Below are 20,124 nucleotides of genomic sequence, written 5' to 3'. Positions count from 1 at the left end.
CACACTTTCTCACATGCATGGGAATTCTGGACCTTACAAACTCAACTTGATCATATCTATAATAGCCTATAACACACACATGACGGAAAACAGGGTTAGGTGCAGGGCTAGAACATGAGTTCGACTTGATAACTTGGGAGACAATCTGCCTTTGATACGGTGCAGTTTTAGGAAAATCTGACAAGACACTAGTCAAGAGGGCCCACCCCCATCTACTTCACCAGCATTCTGTCTACTGATTCCAGGAATATTCTTTGCTTCCTTGACTTCCTGGGAAGTCATTGGCTATGGCTTTTTTTGCTGGGGGTGGGAGCGGGGGTACAGAGTCTTGCCCTGACGTCCAGGCTGGAGTGCAGTGGCATGATTTCGGCTCACTGGAACCTCAGCCTCCCGGGTTCAAGCGATTCTCCTACCTTAGCCTCCTGAGTAGCTGGGATTACAGGCATGGGCCACCACTGCCAGCTAATTTTTGTATTTTTAGTAGAGACGGGTTTTCACCATGTTGGTCAGGCTGGTTTTGAATTCCTGATCTCAGGTGATCCTCCCATCTTGGTCTCCCAAACTGCTGAGATTATAGGCATGAGCCACTGTTCCTGGCTGGCTATGGCTTTCTTAATCTCCCTACCAGAAGACCAACTCTTCCTCCACTCCTTCTTTGCCAGGACAACTTCTAGCCTTCAGTGAAGACTCTATTTAGAGGACATTCACTCTAGGAATGCGATCTTAAGGCTGAAGGTGCTCCTCTGGGCTTCATAATCTCATCAGGGTGCGCAACACTTCAGTCAGTGGTTTCTATGACTTCTACCTCCTTTGTCTGTGCATTGCTCAGAGGCAAGGATGCTGTCTTACACTCAGGCATCCTCAGGGCCTTGACCAGTGCTTGACATGAAGTGGATGCTTTAATACATCCTCTATACATGCTTTAACATGTGTATGATATTATATGCAGTACCTGTTCAGCAAAGTGGCATTTGTGTTCCCAGAGCTCCTGGCTTAGAATCATATAATACGAACACAACGCCTTCTAAAGGATGAGCCCCTGCTTGTCCTTTTAAGGCTACACTGCTTAAAAACTTTAAGGACTCCCTATTCTTAGGATAAAGTCATAACTGCTGATCATGGCCAGCAACACTGTGTAGGCTCCTGCCTACTTATCCCCACGTGACTTGGGCCACATTCCACCTCCCCAGCTCCTTTGTGGGGACAATGATAACTTCCATTCCTCATACTCACTAATGTCCTTCCTACCACAGGATTTTCATACATGCCAATTCCACAGCCTGGAATGCTATTCTCATCCCTCTCTGTTTAACCTCCTTCTATCCTTTGATCACAACTCTAGCATCTGTTCCTTCAGGAAGCCATCATGGCTAGCAAACAACGTAGCATGTATCATGATTGCAATTTTTTTTTTTTTTTTTTTTTTAGACAGAGCCTTACTCTGTCATCCAGGCTGGAGTGCAGTGGTGCAATCTCAGCTCACTGCAACCTCCACCTCCCAGGTTCAAGAGATTCTCCTGCCTCAGCCCCCAGAGTAGCTGCAATTACAGGCATGCACCAGCATGTCCAGCTAATTTTTGTATTTTTAGTGGAGACGGGTTTTCACCACGTTGGCCAGGTTGGTCTCTAACTCCTGGCCTCAAGTGATCCACCCACTGCGACCTCCCAAAGTACTGGGATTCTGGGCATGAGCCACTGTGCCTGGCCTCACCACTGCAATTTTACATTTACCTTTTGTGACCATTTTATTCAGGCATTTGTTCTTTCACCAGACTCTAAGATCTACATTCTTGCCAGCCATGATCGGTAGTTAAGACTTTATCCTAAGAACAGGGAGTCATTAAAGGTTTTAAGCAGTGTAGCCTACGATTCATGAAGTCTGAGCCTATACTTCTTTTTGTTTACCTTTTTAGATCCTTGGCACCACAGCAAGTGCCTGATACATTTCATGTGTGAATAAATAAAGATATTGATCCACACCTTTCCACAGGTAAGACCCCGGGTCTGAGGCATTGATCATTTATTTATTTTCCTGTGTTACTGATAGGAAAGAAAAGGTACTTTCTGTAACAGGAAAAACAAACATTTGCAACCCAATGCCAGAGAACCAATGTAACCTCATGGAATACAAAGCAACTGGCCATTCTAGGCAGATGGGGGATGCACCAGGCACCGTGTGTTGTTCTAAGACCTTAGCACAATTCACATCACCTACACGCTAATGTGGGCTGATTCACTCTCCAATGATGTATTTTTTCGTGGGAATTGTCAAGCTACACTGTTACCCTAAACAGAATATTACTAAAGTGCTTTAACCAAGCCAGCTGAAAGGTCTGACATTTCATCCATATTGTTATTTATATACATATTTACAGCTGCCACCTGCCTGTAACTTGGCTGGATCATAAAGTAGTGATGTTCCTCTGTTTCATTATACTTTGACATTTTACTATAACTACATTGCTTCTCATTCCTTAGTATCCAATTGCTTTGCAGCCAATTTTTGAATTATATTGCTTTGGTGATGGAATAAAAATCTTTCTCTTTGGTCATACTAGTCTCTCTCTTTGTCTCTCTCTGTTCTTTTCTCTTTCCAACCCACCTTACCCCACCCCACCCCATACCCAGATGGTACAAATCACTGCTGGCACATGCAACAATTATAGCTGAGCTTCTGCTGCTTAAACGAAGCCCCACAAACCCCACTGAGTTAAATTAGATTAGGGAATTGGGGAGGTGAGCAGGAGGGCTGGCCAGTGGTCTCAGCTGAAGCTGATGCAGATTTGGTCTTGCCTCTACAAAATGATAAATAAATGTTTCCTCCTTTAGAAAAGTGCTGGAAGCCTCTACTTCAGAAAGAGAACACAGGGGGGAAAAAAGTCAACAACTCAATTAAAGACAGGTAGGTTTAATTTCGAAATGTTAGCATAGTCCAATCTAAGAATATTTGCAACTCACTGGGAATTTAGAAGCCAGGCTTCAAGAGCAAGAGGGAAGAATGAGTGTAGGGTTGACATCTCCTCCACCACTGCTTATAAGTTGATACATGAAGCTGCCATTTGCAGTGGGCTTTCATTATGGTCCCAAGCATAAAATGTATAGAAAAGTGAGAGCCTACCCAAGTTAACTTACCTATTGCCTCAACCTGCCACGTTGAAATTCTTGGATTTCACTGCTCCGTAATTTCCAAACTATCTCAATCAAAATAAATTACTATTTGCATTCGATGCAAGAGAGAACCATCCATTCAAGACATCCCCTGCTGAATCTGCACAGAGTAAGTACATAGCAAAAGCTCACAGAACTGAATTCAATAATATATGATTATATTAGGGCCCATCCGAAAAGCCTCCCTAAAAATCCGACATCCCTCACCTGGATTGCGCAACCTCATCCCCCAGAAAGCTGGATGCTTTCTGAGCAACGATTCTTCTCCCTCCAGAGCCTTAACCCTCAGCCTGACCTGCCTGGCATGCCAATCTCCTTCTTGTCACTCAGGGACTCCCAGCTGCCTCTGAGTTTACCACTCAGAAGCGAAATCCAGGTCTTATCTAATCAGAACAGTGATTGAAGGAGGCAGTCACTTCTATGTTTCATGTGGAGAGGCCTCTTCCCAGGCTGGTCTTTGAGCTACCAACCTACGCTGTGGATGCATGCCTTGAAACTCACCATTCTCTTGCCCTCTCGCTGCTGATGCCTGGCCCATCACATGCCATCCACCCCAACTGGACCCCTGAATCTTCCTGCTGTCATTGAGCCTCTTCAAGGTCTAGTGGGGTCACTGGTTCCTCCTCTTCAACACCTACTGAGCCACCTGAAGACCTAATCATTAACCTCCATGCCTGGCACCCAGTAGGTGATTAATAGATGCCAACACCCTTCTTTTCACTTTAAATCAGGAGGAAAAGTGAAAAAGGGGAGAGGTCTGGAAAGGAGTTTGGAGTCCCAGATGTGACAATAACACCCTTTTCCTCCTTAAGGCACTCACACAACCTCCCTGGGCCAGGTGCTGTTATCTTCAAGTCCTTACAGAGTTAACATTCGCAGTGATACAGAATTTATCATCCACAGTCCCTTCTTTTTGAACTTGCTTTCTGTAAGTCTGACTCTCTCTCCCTCTTTTTTTTTTATTTTTTATTTTTTTATTTTGAGAGGGAGTCTTGCTCTGTTGCCAGGCTGGAGTGCAGTGGCGCGATCTCGCTTCACTGCAACCTATGACTCCCAGGTGCCAGCAATTCTCCTGCCTCAGCTTCCCGAGTAGCTGGGATTACAGGCATGTGACACCATGCCCAGCTAATTTTCGTATTTTTATTAGAGATGGGATTTCACCACGTTGGCCAGGATGATCTCAATCTCCTGACCTTGTGATCCTCCCGCCCCGGCCTCCCAAAGTGCCGGGATTACAGGCATGAGCCACCCCACCCAGCCAAGTCTCTCCTTTAATTTATACTTTAGACTGAGTTCCTTCTTTTCTATGATGACAGGGTCTGAAATCCACACCCAGAAAAGCTCCTACAAGGCTCTCCTCCTGAATGCCGGCCCGCAGTGCCCTTCTCCCTCCCTGATGTTTCACCGTCCTTGTGCTGCAGTCACAGACACAACTCTCCACTTCTCACTGCTCTCATCCGTTTCATAGTGTCCCTTCACAAATGTCTTCAAGTCCCTTGTATTTGAAACTCCTTCTCTTAGACTTCTTTGGAACAACCCTTTACCTTGTGAAGGTGTTCTCTTGACATCACAGAAGCAGTGTTTTCTACTGCAGGATGGGTGAAACACACACACACACACACACACACACACACACACACACACATTTCTTTTTCTCCAGCTAAAATTATCCAACTGACAAATCATCACTCAGACCTACGATGTAACAGCCATGGTTTCAGGCACAGGGGATGTGCAGCCCTGAATTGAGTAGAGATTTCAAGTCTAACGAGGGTAAAGAGATGGTGCTAAACAAGTAAACAAACGGTGCAAAATTACAAAACAGGGCCAGGTGATAGATCATGACTCAGAGCCACTGCATGCTGCCAAGGGGCGCATTAGTGAAACCTGGATGATAACTGAGCAGGGCTCTGTCCTGCCAAATCTCTTCAAGTTTTCAATTCATTCTGAATTCATCCATCTCTTTTCACTGCCATTCTCCCCCACTGACTACTTTCACTTGGCATGGGGGGTTGAAGAGTATCCTCCCTCCCCAAAAAATGTCCACCTAGGACTTTGTAACGAGACCTTATTTTTAAAATGTACACCTAGAACTTTGGAATATGACCTTATTTGAAAGATGTCAGGCTGGGCACAGCGACTCATGCCTGTAATCCCAGCACTTTGGCAGGCTAAGGCAGGTGGGTCACCTGAGGTCAGGAGTTTGAGACCAGCCTGACCAACATGGAGAAACCCCATCTCTACTAAAATACAAAATTAGCCGGGCATGGTGGTGGATGTCTGTAATCCCAGCTAGTAGGAAGACTGAGGCAGGAGAATCACTTGAACCCAGGAGGCAGAGGCTGTGGTGTGCTGAGATCACACCATTGCACTCCAGCCTGGGCAACAAGATCAAAACTCCATCTAAAAAAAATAAAATAGGCCGGGCGCGGTGCCTCAAGCCTGTTATCCCAGTACTTTGGGAGGCCAAGGCAGGTGGATCACCTGAGGTCAGGAGTTTGAGACCAGCCTGACCAACATGGAGAAACCCCATCTCTACTAAAAATACAAAATTAGCCGGGCATGGTGGTGGATGTCTGTAATCCCAGCTAGTAGGAAGACTGAGGCAGGAGAATCACTTGAACCCAGGAGGCAGAGGCTGTGGTGTGCTGAGATCACACCATTGCACTCCAGCCTGGGCAACAAGATCAAAACTCCATCTAAAAAAAATAAAAATAGGCCGGGCGCGGTGCCTCAAGCCTGTTATCCCAGTACTTTGGGAGGCCGAGAGGGGGGGGTCACGAGGTCAGGGAATCGAGACCATCCTGGCTAACACGGGAAAACCCTTTCTGTACAAAAAAAAAACTAGCCAGGCGAGGTGGCGGGTGCCTGTAGTCCCAGCTACCTGGGAGGCTGAGGCAGGAGAATGGCATGAACCCGGGAGGCAGAGCTTGCAGTGAGCTGAGATCTGGCCACTGCACTCCAGCCTGGGCGACAGAGCGAGACTCTGTCCCAAAAAATAAAATAAAATAAAATAAAATAAAATGTCCACCAAGAACATTGGAATATGATCTTATTTGTTGCGGATGTATTTAGTTAAATAAGATTATACTGGATTACGTGGGCCCTAAATCCAATGGCTCGTGCCCTTACAAGAAGATTAGGTGAAGACAGAAACACATAGAAGGAAAATGTACATGTGACAATGCAGGCAGAGATTGCAGTAACGCAGCCACAAACCAAGGATCCCCCAGGATTGATGGGGAGCCAGCAGGAGCCAGGATAGAAGCAAAGAATAAATCCTTTTTTATAGTTTGGCTGTGTCCCCACCCAAATCTCATCTTAAATTGTAGCTCCCATAATACCCATATGTCATGGGAGGGACCTGGTGGGAGGTAACTGAATTATAGAGGTGGGTCTTTCCCATGCTGTTCCCATGATAGTGAATAAGTCTCATGAGATCTTATGGTTTTATTAAGGGAAGCTGCCCTGCACACACTCTCTTGCCTGCCACCATGTAAAACGTGTCTTTGCACCTCCTTTGCCTTCCACCATGACTGTGGGGTCTCCCCAGCCATGTGGAACTGGGAGGCCACTGAACCTCTTTCTCTTTGTAAATTTTCCAGTTTCAGGTATGTCCTTATTGGCAGCATGAGAACAGACTAATACATCCTTAGAGTTCTCAGTAGGAATCCACCTTGCTTACACCTTGGTTTACGACTTCTAGCTTCCAGAACTAAGAGAATAAGTTTCTGTTATTTTAAGTGGCTCCGTTTGCAGTAATTTGTTATGGAAGGGGTAGGAAATGAATACACTTGGCAGCTGCCATTCATCCTTTGAGTCTCAAGTAAATGCTGCATCTTAAGAGTAGCTTTCAATGGCCCTGAGAGTAGTCAGTTGTTTTCCAACTTTCATGTGCTTCAGAGGAATGGAAGGTGGGTGTTTCTAAAGAATGGAAATCCCTGCATCCCAACCCCAGAGATCCTGATTCAGTAGTTTGGAAGGGACCTAGGAATGTATATATTTAACAAAGCTGCCTGTAGGCCCCTCCCCTCCAGGGGGTTGATGCTGATACGGCTAATTTAGAGAACACACAGAAAAATCTGTTCTAGGCTAGGTTAATTCAACTACATTCCACTCCTGGTTTCCCATAACAAGCACTATAACCTTCAACAAATGCATTTAGCTCTCACTAGACTTGGCTTTTAATCAATACTTAATTGCTTAATGAAAGAGGAGGATAGTGAGAGACTAGGCCAACAGAGGCAGAGGTTCGTAGACAGGAAGAGCTGAAGATGAAAGGATAGGCTTGGGATACAGTTCTTGACCACTTTATAAAATCAGCTTTATCACTGCAAAGTTTCAGTTGGGAACAGAGGTGGATAATGAGAAGGTGACTGGGCTTAGGCTTCAGAGACCATAACGTAAGACTATGTGTTTTTATGCTACCCCTAACTCTGCAACTGCACTAGTAATTTTGAATCTTTTTCTTTCTTTCTTTCTTTCTGGCATGATCTCAACTCACTGCAATCTCCATCTCCCAGGCTCAAGCAATTCTCCTGCCTCAGTCTCCCGAGTAGCTGGGATTACAGGTGTGTGCCACCACACCCGGCTAATTTTTGTATTTTTAGTAGAGACGGGGGTTTCCCCATGTTGGCCAGGTTGGTCTCGAACTGCTGACCTCAAGCAATCTGCCTGCCTCGGCCTCCCAACGTATGAATGTTTTCGTATGGAGGGCTCCCAAATTGTGTAAGTCTCACACCTCATATAACTTAGACCTACCTTGAAGCCGAGCATGTTGGCTGACACCTGTAATCCCAGCAATTTGGGAGGCCGAGGCGGGTGGATCACAAGGTCAGGAGACCAAGACCATCCTGGCTAACATGGTGAAACCCCATTTCTACCAAAAATACAAAATATTAGCCAGGCGTGGTGGCAGACACCTGTAGTCCCAAAACTCGGGAGGCTGAGACAGGAGAATGGCATGAACCCAGGAGGCGGAGCTTGCAATGAGCCGAGATTGCACCACTGCACTCCAGCCTGGGGGACAGAGCGAGACTCTGTCTCAAGAAAACAAACACACACACACACACACACACACACACACACACACGAAAAAACAAACAAACAAACAAACAAACCTAGACCTACCTTGGCTCAAGAAACAGGAAAAGGTGAGCTTAAGTTGACAGGGGAGGCTCCTGTTTAGTAAGAGAAAAATTCTGGGGTTTCTGGTGTTTGCTCTACGGGGTTACCCAACAGGGAGTTACTGAGGCTGCTGGTGTAAAGAGAAGACAGGCTCATGTGGTTCAGAAAGCTTGATCTGATCTTGAAAAAGAAGTATGGGAGACTAGTCATCCTAAATCTGCTCACTGCTTACTGTATGGTAGAAATGCAATTAACATCAATCTTCCCAAACTTGCTTCTTCCAACCTCATTAAAACATAGCTCAGCAGCAGGCAAATGTGAGCACTCACCCCACAACAGTGAGGGAGAACTTGCTGAAAATAATTGTCTAGTTATACTAGAAAAACATGGCCTCCTTGTTCTACTCCTCCTAAACTTCTGAAATTAGATTCACACCATTTTCATTCTTGGGACAACATAGATAAAGTGACTCCTATGATTACAAACTCAAGTGGCAAGCAACTCAATCACAGAAGGAACTAAAAGACCCTCCTTCCTGTCAATTCCCAGGGGTCTGGGGAGACTCAAGAGCTGGGCAAACATTTCCAGGAGAACTGCTGGTTATTAAAAGCCCTATTTGTCAATGACAATGCTGTCTCCTTCTCTGGTGTTAATTAGTCATTTCACACAGCATCTTTGACAAGGAGTTAAGTCCCAGTTAACCCAGATCTCAGACAAGATGGAGTAGCAGGGGAGCAAAGGGGCTGTAGTAAGACCATGCTACAAATTGTTGGGCCAGCTGAGATTAGAAAGAGAACATTCCAGACTCCTGAAATGGGCTTCTCTAGGCAAGAAAACAAAAGGCATAGGAAGGAAAACAAAGCTTCACAGCTAAACTAAAATGGAAAATACTCACCATCTCATTGAGAGCATTCAACAGACATTTATGCACCAACTTCAATGAGCAAACATTGAGATAAAAGTTCTATAAATATTTGTTGTTGTAGATTAGGTACTTTTGGGATATCAGTTTTTGGGCATCTCCCAAAGTCACCCATGTGAAAAGACAAAGCAAAAACAACAACAACAACAAAACCACACAACAGTAACAGCAACAAAAACTGTGGTACCATGGAGATCTTGTATTTTGATTTTCTAAGGGACCAAAAGAAAATGTTCTCTGCCTTCTGTGCAGGGTTTCACAGCAATGAGTTTTCTGGGCAGGGGACATTTTGCATTTCAACCAAATGACCCCAATCCCTTGATTGATGGACCTGTCACCCCTATTTGATGCTGTATCAACTGCATCCTGAGAAGTTCGTTGATGGGCTTCTTCTACTTTCAAAAGCTTGTCCTAATTATGTAGATCTAGGGCACATATTGTGATTCCTACTTTCATTTCCTCAAATGGAGCTGGTGCATAAGGGTACTGGAGAGCCATGGGCCTCCAGGTTGAGAGAGGAGAAGTGCGGAGTGCTATTGTTCAGAAGCTAAGATTACAAAGGCTCTACCAATATTAAACACATAGTATCACTAATTTCCTATTGTTAATTTCTTTCTGCTGTTCATTTTACTCATACTCATACTAGCAGTAATACTACCGTCTTTTCTTTGTTTAATTCTTGCTAACTGCCCAGGCACATGCTGAACCCTTTAAAATGGACTATCCCGACTCTGTACCACATTCCTCATCAGCACCAAGCATCGCCAGCTGACAAGACAGTATTTTTCCAGGCAGTCAAGAACGTTGCTTTTTCTTATTCCCAAAAGGAAAACAAAAAACAAAAAAAACAAAAAAAACTTCAAAGTCAGGCTCAGCAATACGAGTTAGAAAATGTTCTTCATATGACATACCATGATTATGGATTTGTTGAGACTCAGAATTCATGGTAAGCTGTTATGGGTAGTAACTATCTATCTGCATTCACCCAGACCCTTTAAATACAGACCAGGATTAAGAGTAAAATGTCAGCGGGGCACAGTGGCTCATGCCTATAACCCCAACACTTTGGAAGGCCGAGGTGGGAGAATCACTTGAGCACAGGGGTTCAAGACCAGCCTGGGCAACGTAGGGAGCCCTCATCTCTACACATAATTTAAAAATTAGCCAGGTGTGCTGGTGTGCACCTATGGTCCAGCTACTTGGGAGACTAAGGCAGAAGGATCACTTGAGCCTGGGAGGTCGAGGCTGCAGTGAGCTAGGATCATGCCACCGCAGTCTACCTTGGGAGATAGAGCAAAACCCTGTCTCAAAAAGAAGTCTACCCAGGCCAATCAGAACCCAGTCAGAGGAATTTTTGCAGAACATCTTGATTATTTATAAAGCTGCCTTTGCTTTCCGCTCTCCCCCAGGCTGTTAAGTCTTCACAACTCTGTTCTCTTTTCCCAATATTGCCATTGACATCCCTCACTGAAGCCCCATCTCCAGACTCTAACATCTAGATAACTAACTTCTGAATATGTACATCGTCTTACAACAAAGACTCTGACCCAATCCTAGGGACTCTGTCCCAGCCAGACCACACCCATGTTTTCTGGATGACCCATTAGAAAACAGGTTAGAACATAGATAAATACATGTGTAAGCTCCAGAAGATATTTACATGAGACTCGACCCTGAAGACCTGCATAACTATAATCTGAACTAATAACCCCAGCTAATGATGGTTTAGTATAACGTTGGTTTAGTATAATAATGTGGTTCATCAAGAGTTTTGCACATGTGTGGTCTTGTTTAACTTCCATGTATATTAGCATGTCTAACTTGAGGCAACCACAGAAAACAATTCTAATGATTTCTTCATAGGCAAAGTGAAAGTTTCTCTTGAAGATAAATATGTGCAGCTTTGGTTTCTCCCAGAGAAAGGAATGCCTCAGGCAACAAAGGAATACAAAATCAGTAGTGCCCTATTGTAGGAAGTTTAGACGCCGAAAAATTTCACCCCACGTGCATCCCTAAGTAGCCTCAAGGTCTTAAAATAGTTCATCTGTCTGTACTTCAGTTTTGTAATACATAAAATAGGAGCAATGGATCTCTTCTGCATAATTCTCGAGGTTTTTGGTTTTAGAGAGGTTCGAATAAGACAACATATGTGAAATGATTTCAAGTTTGTGAAAAGTAGATATACACAGAAGTCTATATCTATAGACATATATAGAAATACACTGTCCTTTTTTTACATTATTACATTGAACTCTATTAATGAAATGGCTTAGATAAAAGTATGTTTCAAAGAGCCACAGAAATATAAGATGAGGATACTTTTTACACCAACAAGGTTGTTGGGTTCATATCTGGCAGGATTCAAGGGTCTTAGCCTACCAGTCAAATGCTGAACTGAAATCTTATAAGAGAGGGGGAGGGGGCAGAGAAAGATGGGAGGGGGAGCTCTTGAAGCCAGAGCTTATTAAATCAATTACATGATTAATGTGAAAGAGAGTGTGTGAGACAGGAGGGGGATGGGGCAGGAGTTCACTCAGCACAGTAAAGGCTGCTGATCAAGCATTTTCTGTAACCTTCTAAGCCACCAAGAAAATTGCCTCTTGGTATATGAATCAAACTGGAGAAATATATTTGTTGGCAGCTTTTCATATTTAAAAAAAAAAAGGTGGTAGTATATGAAATCTCCTGCACCGCTCAATCTTAGAATTGACAGGTATTAGAAATATTAGAAACATCTCCATAGGAATCGAAAATGACATTTTATCCTTGGTAAGAGTGTTCTCGTGCAACTGAAGGGTCAGGCTTGTGGTTTTGATATGAATGGGGATGCCCAAAGTAAAAAGGATGCTAATTAAAGTGTTTGATGGCGTTTCCTTCCCAGTGCATTACGGTAGAAATGTGTAAATGCCCAATATGGCTTGAGTTCCACAAAAGATCATTAGTCACGAACAGGCAATGGCTCAAATCATCTCCTTGATGGAGTTTTCAGATAAATCCTTCTCAGGGGCCATAGGCCAGGTCCTGAATCAGAAAAAAAAAAAAAAACAAATCACCCAGCCACCCTGACCAAATTAGCTGATCTGGTGGGTGACGATGGACGTCTGAGGCCATGGTTTCTATTAGCAACCAGGTCTTTCTCGTTCCGGTTGACAAGACGGACAACCATCCACCCTCGTAAAAGATTCATGACCCAACTTTGCACTCTCTACTGCTTGCTTTCTCATAAAACCAGTGCAAATCCTATCAAAAATTTAGCAGAATCCCTGCCTCATCTGTTTAGGCCTGAAGCTAGTTGCAGGGACAACTCATTAGGGACAGGCTCATTAAAACCAGCCCTTGGGCAAAAGCAGTTTGCGGCCTCCTCATTTTTATTCACTCTCACCTCCCTGCCCAACCTCCTTGAGCCCTGAGACACAGGGCTTCTAATAATTTTGTACAGTGTGCAGGTCTGTTCACAGAGTTGCAGGGCCCAGAGTTCGACAAATCCTGCTCCTTACGTCTGCCAAAAATGATCTCTGTCTTCTCCTTTGTGTGCCTAAGGAAGGCTGTGCTAGGAGAGGGACTGTTGCTGGAGAAGGCAGAGGAGGGAATCCAGAAGGCTGCCCAGCTTCTCACCTGGGGATGGCTGGGGAGAACACCTGGCATTGGAGTAGTCAGGAGACCCCTTAGGACCAAGCCGGAGCTCTGGCAGAACGAAGGCCAAAAGGTAAAATCTTTGGGGTCCCATTCATGTGCCCAGCACTCAGACCCCTGGGCACCTGGAGCCTGAGCAACAGTCTGCCTAATGGATTCATTACCAGATGTTTTCTGCTATGTGCCAGGATCCCACTCTCCCCATGAACTAGGGGAAAAGCTCATTTGTGCTGACAAAGAGCTATTGAAATCTTCAGGCATGGTGGCAAAGAACGGGCAGCCCCAATGCAGATGCAAAGCTTCCAGGCTGCCAGCATCTCTCGGCACGTTTATTTTTGGAAGGGTGGGAGGAGAGCGCTACAGAGACAAATGCCTGTGACAGCCAGTGGATAGTGAAGCAGGCTGGGCGAAGGTCAATCCTGAGGAAGAGGGTCCGTGTTGACCTGGGACTGGAAAGCTCATCTCCACACTGAGGTGTGCAGGTGCTACAGAGCTCCAGCTGCTGGGTGAAGTGGAGGGATGCTGCCCAATATGCCAGATCGTCTGATTTTTTTTGCAAGAAGCCAAAAATGTGGATTTTAAGTGAAATCTTTACATCTCTAAACGTTGGCAGCTAATAACAGGGGGGAAAAAAGCAAAAACAAATCATATGGGTGAAACAAAAGCGTAGATTTCAGGTTTACAACACCTGACGTGAAAAAGATAATTATAGTAGGAGCGAAATAGATACTAGTCTTAGTTTTTACTACGTCCCAGTGAAACTGGCACGTCCATGAATCCCTAGAGGCCCCTCTCTGCTCTTCTGTAATGGGAGGCTTAGGCAACATGATCTCTCAGAGCAAAACTCTATCTCTAATCCTTTGAAAATAAACTTTATTAGGTAGGGTTTTTAGTTTCCAAAGCATTTCACCATCTCAAATGGAACTAATATGCTAACAGCTCCACCATTGCCAAAGCCTTTGATGCTGATTGTTCTTAAAGCATAGATTACTAGCCTTACAAAGCTTTCAGAGAGAGAATTGCCAAGTCATGTGCATGCAGCATCAATTTCCTGAGTTTCCTGGGCCAACGATGAGCAGGAGAAACCTGGTGTGAGCCCCATCTCATTGAGAGGAAGGCAAGTCACTTCTCCCATTTCTCTTTTAATAGGATATATTAGGAAAATAATAGCTGTCTTTTTTTTTTTCTTTGGTTTTTAAGAAATGGGTCCTTATTCTGTCACCCATGCTGGAGTGCAGTGGCATGATCCTAGCTCAATGCAACGTCAAACTCTGGGCTTAAGCAAACCTCCCACCTCGGCCTCCCGAGCAGCTGGGACTACAGGTGTGCACGACCACACCAGGCTAACTGAGCTGGACTTTATCAGAGGTTGGCATATTAGGCCACGCTGGACCCTGAAAATTCCTTGTAGCCCCCCCGGGGGCTGCTAAATGTGAGGAACAGAGAGGAAAGGATGAAGCTGAAGAGGAAGGTGCAAAGTCCTGTGTTTCATTTCCTTTTCTTCTTCCCTCCTCCCCAGCCCTAAACGGAAAAGCCCTACTTCATCAGCGCTGTGCTGCTCATTCACCCGAGTCTTTGAGCCAAACCTGTGAGGCTAAAAATAAATGAATTAACAAATCCATTAAGCAACCGACCAGATTAAAAGTATGAAAATCACAACAGCATCTCTAAGTCCTAATTGCCTGTAAGCCTGAGGATTCACTGACCCAGCTCAACTGCTGCCTAATGTTGGCCACATTCCTGGGGCTCTCTGTGCCTTCATGAGCCATACCCATCATTAACTGGGGTTGGGGACATACAAAGGGACATAGACTTGGGAGAGATTTTCTTTTCTAAAATCACCATGTTCATTTTCTACCCCGTTTCCCCCACCTCAAAAGCTTACATTAAAAACAATCTTGCTTTTTTACAGTGTTAGTTCACATACCCACCTGGTTCCATCCTAATATGCTGTGGCTGGGATAAGAAACTCTCTGCTGTTTATTTGGGAAGACCAGCAGGCTGCAGTGGCATGAATTTATGTTACCATAAAAGATTTGGGGCCAGGTGCGGTGTCTTACGTCTGTAATCCCAGCAGCTTGGGAGGCAGAGGTAGGCAGGTCGCTTGAGCCCAGGAGTTCAAGACCAGCCTAGGCAACAAGGCAAAACCCCAGCAACCTGAGGGGCTGAGATGGGAGCATCACCTGAGCCCAGGAGGTGGAGGCTGCTGTGAGCTGTGATCTCACCACCGCACTGCAGCCTGGGTGACAGAATGAGACCCTGTCTTGAAAAAAGAAAAGATTTGGTTGTTTTGTGGTTCAGGAAACCTGGAGCCTTGACTGCTAATACAAAGCAACAATTTTCTATTAGCTTTGAACACATTGACACTTCTCTTTTCCATCTATATCATTGTTACCTCTTCCTCAAACCCCATCCCAATTTGACAAGCAAGAAATCTGTAAATTTGGGGGTAGATGCTCAGGAAAGAGTATGCATGACGAAAAGACACATCCATTAGCAATGCAGATACAGTCACAAATGAGACAGCACTTGCATGAATAGTGCCTTTAAAACAGTTATTTAATCCAGCTAAAATTTATCTTCAGGAAAAACTGAGCAGCATTGGGACTCAAGACATTTTGCATTTAAAACATGGATTAAATGCTCTCCTCGTTGCCTTTCTTTAAGGGAGATATTTGCAAATCTCCTATCGACTTGCAAGGCCTGGAGATGGCAGGAACTAGATGGATAATGCTGGGTTAAAAATTGTGCCCAGGCAAGAAGAATACAGATGATTTGTTTTCTTCTTAAAGGGAATGGATGCCTTTTCCTCCATCCAGAAAGAAAGGTGAGGCTGGATTCTTTTATTTAATCTGCCTTTCGCAGCACCCTTTAGCCAGTACAGCCTCATGATGTTCCATGAAAAGAGGGACATGAAGGTTCAAATCACTGTCACCTGCACCTGAAGAAGGGCCACTGAGGCATGATCATGTGATTCAGACGTTTTACTCCTTCCACTGGATTTTCTGAGTTCAAGGCCTCCTGCAATGGTGAAGACGAGCACAGCGCGAAGGCCCGCGTAAAGAAGACTTAAGCAGAAGGACTAGAGCATCCATTCGCCAGCTCCAGGACCGTGCTCCTCCGTGCACCCTGCGCGTGCACAGAGAGACCCTGCGTTGGCTCAACAAAACAAAGTGCGGTGGTTTCCGCTGAACTCCGCTCCACTACGGCGCGACCTGCCCTCATTAAAGATTCTCTACAAACAGGTGCTTCTCACTGGGCTGACTTCTGAAATGGCTTTCTTTTTATTCCCAGGGACACATCAAGAGCTGAACGGGGGGATTCATGCAGTATAGATCAGTCGGCCATTGACAGAGCATCAGGCTTTGACAAGCTGCTTGGCGCGGTTGAAAGTCTAGGTTGGGCCTGGGCCCATCAAGGCTACGTTATTGAATTATTGACAGGCGCTCACCGTGGTGCAAGGGGAGAACGAACCATAGCCTCAGCTCAATAAAGATGAAATGGAAACCCTCTCTGAAGCCGACTTTAGCACGTTAAAGGAGTTTTAATGGGCTGGTTTAAAATTCAGTAAGAGAATGCATTAGGCTGATAATATTTTTCAATGGCTAAATGCAGGCACGCACATAAGTTTGGGATTCGGAGGGTTTACAAATGAGTGGGGAGCCTGTCAGGACAAATTATGCCCTTCTAAAGGAAGGCTGGGGGTCCGCGGATGTTCCAGCCTGATCCCCAGACCAGTTATTGTCCTCCCCTCTCTCCTTGATTTCCTTCTTGTGCCCTCCCAGGACAGTGCTAAACGGCTAATCTGAATTTAATAAAATGAACCTGTCTCACCATCATGGTTACCGTGGCCCCAGAGGACCCAAACCATGGACTGACATGCACAGTAGCACTCTTCACCCCCCCTCACATCCCCTTTACAACTTCCATCCCCATCCATGGCAAGAATAAGGTATTTCTCATATCTGCATCTTATTAGAGAGAGGACATGAAGAACTCTCTGTAGCCAGTGTCCCCTGGTTAGTAAATTAACATTAACCATTCTGATTTTTCTTACATAATCTTTTCTTCTTTAAATTCCCACCTGCCAAGATTTACTTGTATTTTAATAGCTGATGTTAGACAAGCATCGCGGAGCAAGTCCCATCTCAGAACTATAATTTTAAATACAATGAGACGTGCATCAACTGTCGCATTGACATGCAGGGAGTTATTCCACGTGGACTTTTAAAGTGCATCCTAAAAGCTTCAAAGACCTAGCACATTTTAAAAGAATTTAAATTGATGATCGCGGTGTGGTTTTTTTTTTTTTTTTTAAGCAATTTGTCTAATATGACCCTATGTTCATTTTTTTTTCTGACTTTGCTTCCAACGGGCTGCCTCCTGTCAAGATGCAGAAGGGGCCGACCAGCACATCTAAATCTGTGTTCATTTGCCTTTCACAAGATTATCTTTGCCACATTGAGCAGTATAAGTAAATCAAAGATGCTTCTCAAGGCTGCAGGAGTAGGCTAATCTCCAGACAAATATTTAGAAGGCAGCTTTGCCTACTCTGGCCTTAATCGTTTCCAACTGATTTGACTTATTCTAATTACAGCCTTTATGTTATAAAAGCCATTTTTATGTTGCCGGGGAGCAGTTTCATTGCAAATACATGAAATTTTGCTGAGTTTCCGTTCCCATGTTGATTATGGAAATGGTACTCTGCAGCTTGGCTCTAATTAGAAAAACACACTGCATGGAACGTCAACAATTTTTAACATTAATAACGCGCCAACAGTGTCCTTTTGTCTCTTTTAACATCCTTTCCACAGAGTCTGACACGGGAGAGCCTGTGATTCACTGTGCGACGGAAGTAGGACTCATTTTTCCCAGGTTTGATGGACAGGAACTCCTCCCGCACCCCCAAAGTGGGAGCTGCCTGTTTGGAGGAGGAGGATACTAATTTAATATAACAGAAAAGGCAGGGGGCGGGGCGGGGGGGAGGGGACAAAGATAATTGAATTCTAGCACAGTTGAGGATAGTAGGTTTGTTTGTGATTATGAACTTGGAAAATTCTAGCACAGTATCATAAAACAGATTAACGGTCCTATGGCAAATCAGAGAGCACTGTGATGCTTCTGCTCTATGGCTTTTTGGTGTCATGAGATTTGTTTTATTGAGACAGAGTCTCACTCTGTCACCCAGGCTGAAGTGCAGTGGTGCGATCTTGGCTCACTGCAATCACCGTCTCCTGGGTTCAAGAGATTCTCCTACCTCAGCTTCCCGAGTAGCTGGGATTACAGGTGTGTATCACCAATGCCCGGCTATTTTTTTGTTTTGTTTTTTGTATTTTTTTTTTTAAGTAGTGGTGGGGGTTTGCCATGTTTGCCAGGCTGGTCTCAAACTCCTAACCTATGGTGATCCACCTGCCTCAGCCTCCTAAAGTGCTAGGATTACAGGTGTGAGCCACCACACCAGGCTGAGATTTTAAAATACATTAAGAAAATCCCAGCAAGAAGATCAAATAATTTTCTAGATATCTCATTGAGATGGCAGGTCGGACACCAGAAGCTGGAGCTCAGGACATCTCATCCTCAAAGGTTCCTGAGTGATCCTCTGCAAATACCTGATGGCCAAGAATGAGTTAACCCAGCGCCAATCCTTTAACCTCATGGGGCCTCAGTTTATTCATCTTTAAAATGGGACTACTTATGCCTGCGCCCTAGAGTTTTGGACGGATGAGGCATGACGCCATGCTGTTGCACTGGGTTGTGAAGACACATGTCTCCACCTGTATTTGACAGTGATCTGATGGACACTGTCCACATTTCAGATATCCCTAACCTTTGAACAGGCAATTCCAGTTATTGTAAAATATATGGCACACACTGTATGAGTTCAAACACGTTTGTTCAAGGTTGCCTACCACAGTAATTTGGGATACAATGAAAGAGGATGGGAGAAACAACTGAAAATAACATAAACATCCACCCATAGGAAAGATGCTCATGATTCGTTGTTGAATAGGAAAAAAAAAAAAAAAAGAACAGAGTGACTTCTATTGAAAAAATATAAATTCCTTGGTCAAAAGAGAGGAGCATATAAACTGGAAATGTACTTCCAATCTGTCCTTCAAAAAGCTGTCTTGACTTACACTCTCCATAACAGAGTTGTTTGCATATGTGGAGAGAAGGTTTCACCATGTTCAAGGAGCTTTCACGCCCCATCCTCCCTAAAAAATTGACTGAAGGTCATAGTGCAGAGAAAAGAAAAGAGGCTGCTATGTCATAAAAGGAATGACGTGCTGCAGTGATGCTGATGTATTTCAACAAGTGCTGCTTGCTTTGGTCATTTCCATGGGAAAACACACACACACAAACACACACACATGCACACACACATACCCCAGCGGGCCAACTTCTACAGTTACAATGCAACTTAGTGCATGGAGGAAGGAGCCTTTAATTTCTTTGACACAGGATCTGGCACTGTGGCTGTGATGTCTGCCTGGATGGTGAAGCTCTTTAAAGAAAATTATTTAGCCCTGCACCTAAGCCCACCTGAAGGCCAAAACCCACAGTTAAATAGCTTCGGGGGCAGGCAATTTTCCTGGTAGTGAGTCAAATTCTCCTTCGAGCTGGCTTGCAATAGTTCATCTTGCATTTTCCACCTGATGGTCCTTAACCCAGGTCCTGCTGAAAAGCCTCATGGATGTAGAGGCTGCTGCTTCAAGGAGGTGAAGCCTAACACCTCACCCTTAAGTGTCAACTGCTCATAGTGATTTCCTTCCAAAGAGCACAGTATGCAAAGAGAGGAAACATGACACAGGCACTGCCTCAGCCAGAGGATCAAGGTGAACATCAATAGCGATAAGTCATTTTCATAATATGTACCACTGAAATGGTGTGATGCAAATGGCATGCTGTGTCTGTGGTCTTCCTCTCCATAACCCATAACTCCAGTCTCATCATCAGACGAACCCCTCAATGGAGGGACACGCTACAAAACACCTGCTTAGTACTCCAAAAAAGAGAAGGTCATTAAATACAAGGAGAGTCTAAGAAATAGTCACAGACCAGAAGGGACTAAGAAGACATGACAATTAAATGTAATGTGAGATCCTGGAACAGAAAAAAATGAGGTAAAAACTAAGGAAATCTGAATAAAATGTAGACGTTAGTTAACAATAACGTATCAATATTGGTTCATTAGTTGTGATAAATGTACCATATCGATGAAAAATGTTAACAAGACGGCACTTTGGGAGGCTGAGGTGGGCAGATCACTGAAG

This window comes from Rhinopithecus bieti, unplaced genomic scaffold, assembly GCF_001698545.2.
Source record: "Rhinopithecus bieti isolate Rb0 unplaced genomic scaffold, ASM169854v2 scaffold_8226, whole genome shotgun sequence".
NCBI classification, from domain to species: Eukaryota; Metazoa; Chordata; class Mammalia; order Primates; family Cercopithecidae; genus Rhinopithecus; species Rhinopithecus bieti.
Note: the sequence above shows the minus strand (reverse complement) of the source record.